Below are 9495 nucleotides of genomic sequence, written 5' to 3' on the forward strand. Positions count from 1 at the left end.
TAATTAATCAATGCATCTTCCTATTTTTTTACCAAATATTTAGCCCAGACCAGGTGAAATGAAATTGTACATGAGTTCTGATGGGGCATTCATCCTTTAGTATGAACAGAGCAAAGACATTTAGAAAATTTTCCAGTTTGTTCAGGACTTTGGCAGTCAAAGAGAATATATTTCTATTCATTATTTCAGCAAATAGATCTTACTTAATGAATATTCCTGGTTCTGTGATTTGTGCAGATATTTCCTGGAGCTTAGTCTACACCCTCAACTCCCAGCACGTTTTGTTAAAAGATTTCAGACCTGCTACCAGTTTGGGCAGATCTCCTTTTTCTTTTTTTTCTTCTCTTTTTTTCTCCTGATGAATAAAACATATAGGAATCTTTAAGAATAGAATAATCCACTCAGACAATCACTCAAAAAGGAAGAAAAATAATTTCCATTACTGTACACATATTTTTTCAACATGTATGGTGACCTCTGGCACATCATCACTGGTCTATGAGTTTCCATAACCAGCAGGCTGCTTTCCCGCATCTCAAAGTGGGTGAGCTGTAACAAAGGCTTTACACCATGAAACATTTAAAATGAAAAGGAAATTATAGCCTTCAACAAAGTTTATGTGGTTTTGTTCAGACCAACTTTGAGACAATCACCTTTGATAAGAAAGTGCACTTTCTAGTGAGATTAATTTCTTGTCTTTTTAAAATAACAGGGTCAGTCTAAGAAAAAACTATTGTCACAAACTGTCACAAATTCAAAACTCAGTTTGGGTTTTGGTCACGGTCTACGCTGAGCCACCACTAGACTGAAAGGAAAACTGAGAAAAGCTTCAAGTCTGCTCTCTTTGTTGCATTTCCTTGCTGTTATGATAGACTAAATTACCTCTTGATTACTTGCTCCTTGGCTCATAATTCTTCCATTCTTGATTGTACAGGGCCAGAGAGTGATAAATATATAAAAAAAACCCCTGCAAGCCTTAATTCACATTTTAAATTTTCTCCTTAAAAATTACTTTTGATTCTCCTGTCCAGCTCCCTCCTGCACAGTGTACACACCTACTGAGTCACTATGTCACATCTTTAATATCAGTCACAATTTAAAAAAAGAAACAACTGCTGCTTTTGCATGGGTCAGGACAGCAGTTCTAGTGCTGTGACCTGGTTCTTATTTGGGTAATTGCAGTCTGTATTATTTGAAAGATTTTTAATGTTCTGGTGAAACAGAACATTCTTCATATCTTTTCTGAACAACTGCTAACACTTTGGAACATTTACTGACTGAGGTTTATACCAGAGATAGAAACCTCTTCTGATGAGCAAAGTCCTGCATTAGTAACAGAAAGCATGTTAAATGTATCAGTCTACAAGAGGCATCTAAATATAACAGTATAATTTTCTGTTTTAAGATTCATTTTGTATTTATGCTTTGTTTACTCAAAAACTGCTTTTCCTTTGATTTCATAATGATGCCCAAAGCACAGAGCTGTTTCAGATTTCAATTCAGATTTCCTTTGGGATCACACATGGTGGCTTTGGTCATGTTGATTTTCCCCATTTGCTTGTAAAAGGGTGAATATAACTAGGCACATGACAATTAGAAGCATTTTGTAAACAACTTCATATATTGTCCTGGGAATCACAGCACTTCATTTTCCAGAATATAGATGACTTTTAGATAAACATCATATTAAATGCATCAGTTTCTTATCATGCCTTTTATTTTCAGTCCGTTGTGATAGAGCACCTTCACACAAATACACTGTTGATCACTTTTCGTTACTTAAAAATCAGGACTGAACATTGTGTTTTGAAAGACCAGTGAAAGAGGAGTGAGCTCAGAAAGGAAGCATGCTAAAAAGATTGAGCAAATATAACTCATGGCAGAATGGTCATGCAATACAGACTAGGGTTAAAAACTAAAGGAAAAGATGCCATTTACTGATAAGAAAGATGTACAAATATAAGAAGAGATATGAAGCCAAATAAGAAAAGCTTGGTTTATATTTTTTAACCTTAAATGTTCCCTGTTTTGCTAGCAGATTTTAACGTACCCAATTGGTATGTATTGCTCATGTATTCTGAATTTGGGCCTTGGCAATAGGAGGGAAATTTTCTCCTAGCTCAGAGAGGAATGATACAGTTTGGACATCATTGGGTAGAGTCAGGGTAGTAGTAACATTCCTCAAATCCAAAGTAATAATTTGGGGAGGTTTAATATATTTATATAAAATGGTATATAAATTATATGAGAGATGTTTATATAGTATAATTTATAATAAAGATAAAATTTATGAATATTTTACTCTTAAAATAATACATCCCCCTCCACTTTTTTCTGGTGACTTCCAACAGCTTGGAACAAGTGTCCTATCCATTTATCGATTGTATTCTACTAGGAATCAAGCTTACACCCTATCTCAGACAGAATTTGCATCTAATCTGTTTATTCAGATTTGTATGCTAAAGTTAGCAGATTTTTGGTGGTCTATTTATTGGAAAAGTTGCAGAAATCAAGCAGTTCTGGCTTACGGTGAGATTTGGGGTGAATAAGTGATGAAGAAGAATAGGACGAACAGGCTACAAAAAAGCGAAGCCAGCCAGGCTTCTGTCTCTGCAGCAGAGGCTCCCATGGGTGCCCCAAATGTACTCATGGCATTGGTGTCACTGCCAGGCCTTCTCCTTTCTGTTCATCGCTTCCTCCATCCCTCCTGCCACCCGCTGCCACCACTCTGGGGATACCTCTGATAACCTAGTTCCTACCTCATTTATCTATTTTTCCATGACCAGTGATAATCTTTTTTTTTTTTTTTAATTTTATGGCAAACAGCACTACAGATAGCACCTCAGTATGCAATTTTTTTGTCGTTACATTTCCCTGTGAGCGCACTGGCCCCTCAAAGTGAAAATGTAGCTATTATTTTTTAGCCTAAGGATGGCAGAAGAAGTCATGAGAAAATGACACCCTACAATATCCCTGTAAAGATGCTTTATGGCCGGAATTTCAAAGCCAGCATATCTGGAGATTAATTTTAGGGCAGAGTGATTAACAGCTGTAGCAGGCTTCTGGCGTTGTGATTAAATGAACATCTTCCTCACATGTATCTATATTTCTGTACACAACAAACCACACCATCATCTTAACATTTATCTTTTGTTTTATATGAGATTAACTGAATCTCTGTTTCTGTGAGAGGTTTTCAGGATACTTTTTGTTCTGTTAAATACCTAACACAGAACTGGGGGCTCAGATCAATGACAGACACCTCTAGGGATGAACACAACACCAGCAACTACAACTGATAACAGAACTAATGAGGCTGTTTGACAAAGGAATATTTTAGCCAGAGTTTCTCAGAATCAAGGACTAGAAAGTTTGTGCTCTTTACCGACATGAATAAACTTGCTTCTTTGGAGTTAGCATAAAACACAAGGAACCAGGTCTTTTATATCTTTCCATGTCTAGTTAAGGGACTCATCTTCACATTGTCATTTTAGGTGAACATAAAAACAGTTTGTGTAACTTGAAGGTTTCAGTCTGTAGTAAATAATGTTTTCTCAATCTGTTAAACAGCCCAGAATTTATACCAGTTTAGTTTAGATGGCCTCCTCATCTTTTAGAAAATCCCCTTTAATTAAAGAGGTGACCTCTTATTTCTCATATTCCATACAAGTTTCACTATTTATTCCATTTATAAAGGGCATGTAGTAATGTTAAATTTCAGTGATGAAACTTAATTTGCTCTGATTCACTTAAGAAGCTGAGCAGCCATCATGTCTCAGGGGTATATCTTCCCTTCACTTTCTGTTGTTTAATATCCCATGTCCAAATCAGTGCCTAGCAGGCTTGTGACTTCACTCTGGCCTTTTCTTTATCGAATAGTGAGTAATAAATTAAAATCTGCTGAGGTTTAAATTGAATGTTTGCATGGCAAATCTCGACTTGTGGGTTCCTTGACCATCTTTTTGCTGCTCTCAATATAGGGTCATAGTTCCTTTCGGGAGAATTTGGTGTAACTTAGTCCTTTTTGATCAGCCAAATGTGAAACACTGGCTTCATCTGACACCTTGAAAGCAGTTTACTACTAAGACAAGTATCCAGACGCAAAGGTACAAATATGAGTGTCTTCTGGGCTTCTTGGGAAACAATGACCTGGCATTTATTATCCTTAAATGACATGCTTTAAGGGGACTTCAGAACTGGGAGAATGAAAGAATATTGGTGCCTTGACAGCTTTTAAGTTGAATAACTTCACTGGATCTAATGCAGCCGTGCTGATCTATGGCATTCAAGTATCTCATACAAAAAGCAGAGTCTAATATTTCAGTTCTATAATGCTTGGTCAATTCAGAACCAACCGGCAATACTTGGAGTGGATTTTACGGTCATACATCATCTGGATAGAACTGCACCTTTCAAAAGGTGGAGGATTCTACCTTGGTCTTTGCTTACTTTTACCATCGCAGGGCATCTTCCTTCACGCCTTAGCATTTCTACTGCAGAACTGCCTAGCTCGTGGACCCTTCACAGCTAATCCACACACACGATACTATTTTTTTTACCACGCAGCTAAATTTGTCACACACGTGCTTATCTGTCTTGTTCTCTGTAAATGATGGAAAAACACTACTTTGCCACACCATGGGATAATAATTTGGTTTTAATTTAATCGGGTAACTAACTCAGCCATTTTCAACAGCACACTTTCACTCTGCTGTGCAGCAATAATGCAGGCCTCCTGTCTCCTCCTTACATTCCCCTTATACCACACACCCAGCGATGAGGATTGAGGAGGGTTTAACAATTAATAAACTAATTTAATTTCTGGAAATATTAATTGAAGACATAAACACTGTTTTGCCCCAAACTCTTAAAATCAGAAAACGGGCAAAGTAAATTTTCCTCTCGATAGCTGTTTTCCTCAAATGGCACTGTATAAATCAAAAGTTATTATTTTAAATTATCTTATCCAGTGAGAAAATTGGATCTATTAAATATAAAGACAGAGAACACTGTAAGACATGATCTGCAAAGCCCAGCCAAGAATGTCAACACACAGCAGAGGGAAAGATAAGAGTTGTTTCAAAACTGACAAAAACTTGAAGAACTATTTTGCTATAGTACTATATTTTATGATGACACAAAAAGACCAAAAGGATGTTTAGATGAAAGCTTGGTAGCAATGTAAAGTTATATATCTGGTTGAAACTAGAAAATTACTACCGACCCACAAGAAGTTTCATATTTGCACATGCAGTTTTTAATAAATTTTTAGGAAAATGGATTTTTCACAGACATGCCTATTTTCAACAAGAAAATCATTCATGCGTAGATATTAACTATTAGGCAATACAAATTCCTTATATTCTGTCTTAACAAATTTAAGTTCTCATAGTAATGAGTAACTACAGCACAATTTGATTTAGCTGTTGTTTAATTCAGTGTATTTTAACCAAGTAAATTGGTGAATTCATCAAAGAAAATACTGTGAGAAATCAGCATCATGGAGAAAAACTGGATAATTTCTGGATGTAAGGAATTTAATGATGATGAATAATTAAGACTTAAGAGTTAGTCTTTACATTCTGGGCTCAAATTTAAGATAACAGTATGTCCTAGAAAGAGCAAATAAAAGCCAAATGGAGATTGGTGAGGAAGTTTAAATTAAAGTATCTTATCGAGATCTGATGTGTGCTAAGGAGACCCTATTTATACAACCAGTACGACAGACTCGATGCAGAGTCCAGAGCCTAATTCCTGTTGGCAATGTAGCCCCATGTTCTCGCAGCAGCAGTTTTATTAACACAGCTCATTCATGTACAGAAAGTAGCTTGGTCTAACCTCTAGGTACGCAGGATGGCCAACAAAACCCCTAATTTTTTAAATTAAGCAATTTTGATATAGAAGCTGTTGAAGGTGAGCAGACATGGAAAATACTTGTGCCATTTTAAAATTTACATATTCGTATAGAACCTTTCTCTCATTTAGGAGACTAAGCAGGCTCACATCTAATGCAACAAAGTTTCACAGCAGAGGTATAATATGGTGTAACTTAATACACGAAGAATGCCTTGAAAGACATATTTGTGCTTTTCTCTTTCCCGAATGATATGGCAGACTATTATTACAAAATTGGATTTTGCAGAATGCTAGAACAATTTTTGAGATTTATGCTATTACACTGATTATCTAGGTTACCATGTCAAAGGGGCATATGTATTTTGGAAAAGCAAATTTATATTTTGGAAGCTTTGAATAATTTTATTGCTGAGTTCTAAATAGGAAATAAAATTATAAAGGATATAATTAAAGGAAGAATCCAAGAACCTTCTGATTCAAACAAAAACAAAAGAAGAAAAAAAAAGGAAGATTCAGATCTCAGGTGACATCAATGCAAAGCAGTGCCCTTTTTTGCTCTAAGTAGTATTATGGTCATTGACTTCACATGATTTTTCTAATATAAAAGTTTAACAGAGCTTTTGGGTTCGATCCCTCTTTTGCCACCCAAGAGTAATCTAATTGAGGTCAGTTCATCTACAGAAATGTGAAAAGACAACATGCCCACACCTGGGCACCCAGACCACTTAAATTCCAGCTAAGGCTGAATCAGGCAAACGTTGGCACTCATGTCTCCGCTTCGACCAGCCTACTCTGGAGTATAACCTAACCCTGCCTGTGCCACCGTTTTGAGACAGAAAGTAAGTTTACTGTTCCCTACCTCCTGTTGCACAAACGCTTGTGCAAGAAGCACGCAGCTAGGTGCAGGTACATTGGGCTTCTCTGCTTTCCTAGAGTACATCTGTGGAAAGCCGCGTGGTTTGTCAGGCAGAGGTGGACAGAGCTGGACCCAGAACAACACGTATGATGAGAGAGAGAGTAAATAAAATTACCCGGAATTCTATAAGAACCAAAACTCTCTGGAAATTTGTTATACAGCGGATGGAGTTTTAAGCAATGTTTAATCTTTATCTAGCAGTGATGGGACACAGTAAAACAAGAAACTCAGATTATTTTTTACATGCTTGATATGACGCCATTTAGCCATTTCCAATTAATTTTGGGATAGCTAATTATGCTGCAATGGATTAATACTGTATTTCATATAAAAATGAATATATGCCTTTAACCTGAGGTTATGAAAAGAAACTGATAATTCAGAGGAGTTTGTGAATATGCTAAGGCTGAAGAGTCAACTTTGAGACTTCACGGGACAGCCAAGTGCCTGGTGGGAAATTAGACTGTGAGTAGAAACAGGAAGAAAAACTTGGGAATATAATAAGTAGATTCAAGATCAACCCTTGCTAAGACAATTTGAATTTGCATAGGAAGGATGTCTCTTACAAAATTAAAGCTGCCAGCAAAGGCTACACAAATGTAAAAGAAAATCGTGCCTACTTCCACTTACGGTGCAGCTCAACTCCAAGGTCAGCTCTACTTCATCCAGCTTGCGAACTCTTAAGAAAGTGTCATAGTTAGGTTCAAGCCTCTTTTTATCTTTGTGTTGAATAGCACTTTCACATCAATGTGGATCTCCAAATTGACTTGTAAATTTCCTGAGGTTCTATCCAGTTTTTATCTTCTTTTCTATGATTATTTAGGACTCACAATTTAATCCGGATATGATTTTTAATACTTCTGAAGAATTATCAGCTACTTCTTTCTGAATTTCAGAGATGCTAACATCTGCTTAGTAGCACTGGTTGCAACTTCCTAGTCTCCAGCCAGCAAACAAGACTTGTTGCAATACATTGACTATCATGAGTGCTAAGCTGCTGGGAGTCATCTCATTCCACCTAGCAGCACTGGGTTCAACTGTCTGTATACAGCCACTTTACATATTTAGATGAAAAATGTATTATTTCATATATACAGGTAATTGAATACCACATTTTACATAAAGAGTCCTTTATTTCTTTGTCCTGAGGCTAGACAATATAGCAACAAAGCCACTTTGAGGAAGATGACGGGTTTGGGTGAAGGTCTCCTAGCTAGGCCTTGAGGGATGCACAGCATGTGCCCTTCGACACCTCGAGGTGATGCATTCATTGAAAGCCACAGGACAAAATATTTGAGAAAGTTTTTGAGGATGTCATCTAGAAAGCAATGACATTCTCTGTAGTGCATAAAACCAAAAAGCATCGCACTTCTCTTTTCTTCTCACTTCTCATGCCCTACTTATTTTCTCAGCTACAAGTGTATTCTGTTCTGCAGTTCAGGGAGCATTAGCCAAAGTATAAACAGGCAAAGAACAATAAGTAAAATATATGACCTCTGTCCCAGCAGCAGCTATCACTTTCGTGAACATAACTCAATACCCATCTATTTCCCTGCTTTGGACAATTTACAAAGATAAATGTGTCTCGGAGCCCACTTCACCTCCTGTATCAGTATTATCAACTTCAGTACCTGAGAGCAAGAAATAATGTCATGTGCACTGTGATTAGCTTCCTTTCCCTCGTCTCCTTTTATAACTCTATTGCTTACTTTCTTTGCTGCATACCTTGCTGTTTGCAGATCCCTTTTGCATTTATGTTTGTTTCAAGACACCCTCGTATTTTGATAGCTTTTTTTTTAATCTAATCATTTAGCTTAAGCTATAAACCGCCTGATAACAGACCACAGAGAGTAATTACATTGTGGCATGCCCTTGCTTAGGGGAAAAAAAAGTATGCTTACAGTGCAGTTTCCAAAACTATGATTCCAATAATATTTTTAATCATTGTAGTAGAGCACATTGATAACTGCATTTTAAGGATTTAGGACTTTGTTCAGACCTCTTACGTTAGGCATTGATCTTAGACATTGCACTGCCAAAAAATCATGGCTCTTAATCAGAGTGCTTCAGATCACAGAAGTCCTTTCCATCTTTAATAAGAAGACATTAAGTGTCTCTGAAGAGCTCCAGAAGATGAATTGAACTGTCCCCACAGATACCTATGACTCTTACCTGACTAGAGAAGCCTAATCACCTGGCTCAGATGTGAACATTTACGATCAGACCTCATCCCTTTAAGTGAAGTGCTTCCATGACTTAGCTGGTACTTCAACATTATGATCTCTGAGAAGTGCATATTTAATGTCTGCTGGCATCCTAATTTAAGTGAAATACAGCATGCTAACTATGGGTCTAAATATTTACAGACTAGGGATGCAACCACAGAAGTACCTATCTCCAAGAACTGTAACACACCAAGAATGTGCTGTTATTTGCATGACACCACTATTTTTTTTATCCTCTATACTACATGCTGACAACGTGGGGTTTTTTTGTAGTGTTGGAATTGCAAAATGCAGTTACAGAGGTCTATTTTTTTTTTACAAAAATGTTATTTCTGTGATAGAAGCAAAAGCCTCTGAGCCTCTCTTATAGCCTCTAAGACTCTCCTTATACAAGCCGCTTTTTTTTTTTTTGACGATGAGCTCAGAAGCTCTTTGAAGCGTATAGTCTCTCTTCCTCTTTGTTTATAAAAAGTGAATCACATTTTTGGTTGTATCATA

This window comes from Haliaeetus leucocephalus, unplaced genomic scaffold, assembly GCF_000737465.1.
Source record: "Haliaeetus leucocephalus isolate CR32 unplaced genomic scaffold, Haliaeetus_leucocephalus-4.0 Scaffold616, whole genome shotgun sequence".
In the NCBI taxonomy this organism is placed as follows: Eukaryota; Metazoa; Chordata; class Aves; order Accipitriformes; family Accipitridae; genus Haliaeetus; species Haliaeetus leucocephalus.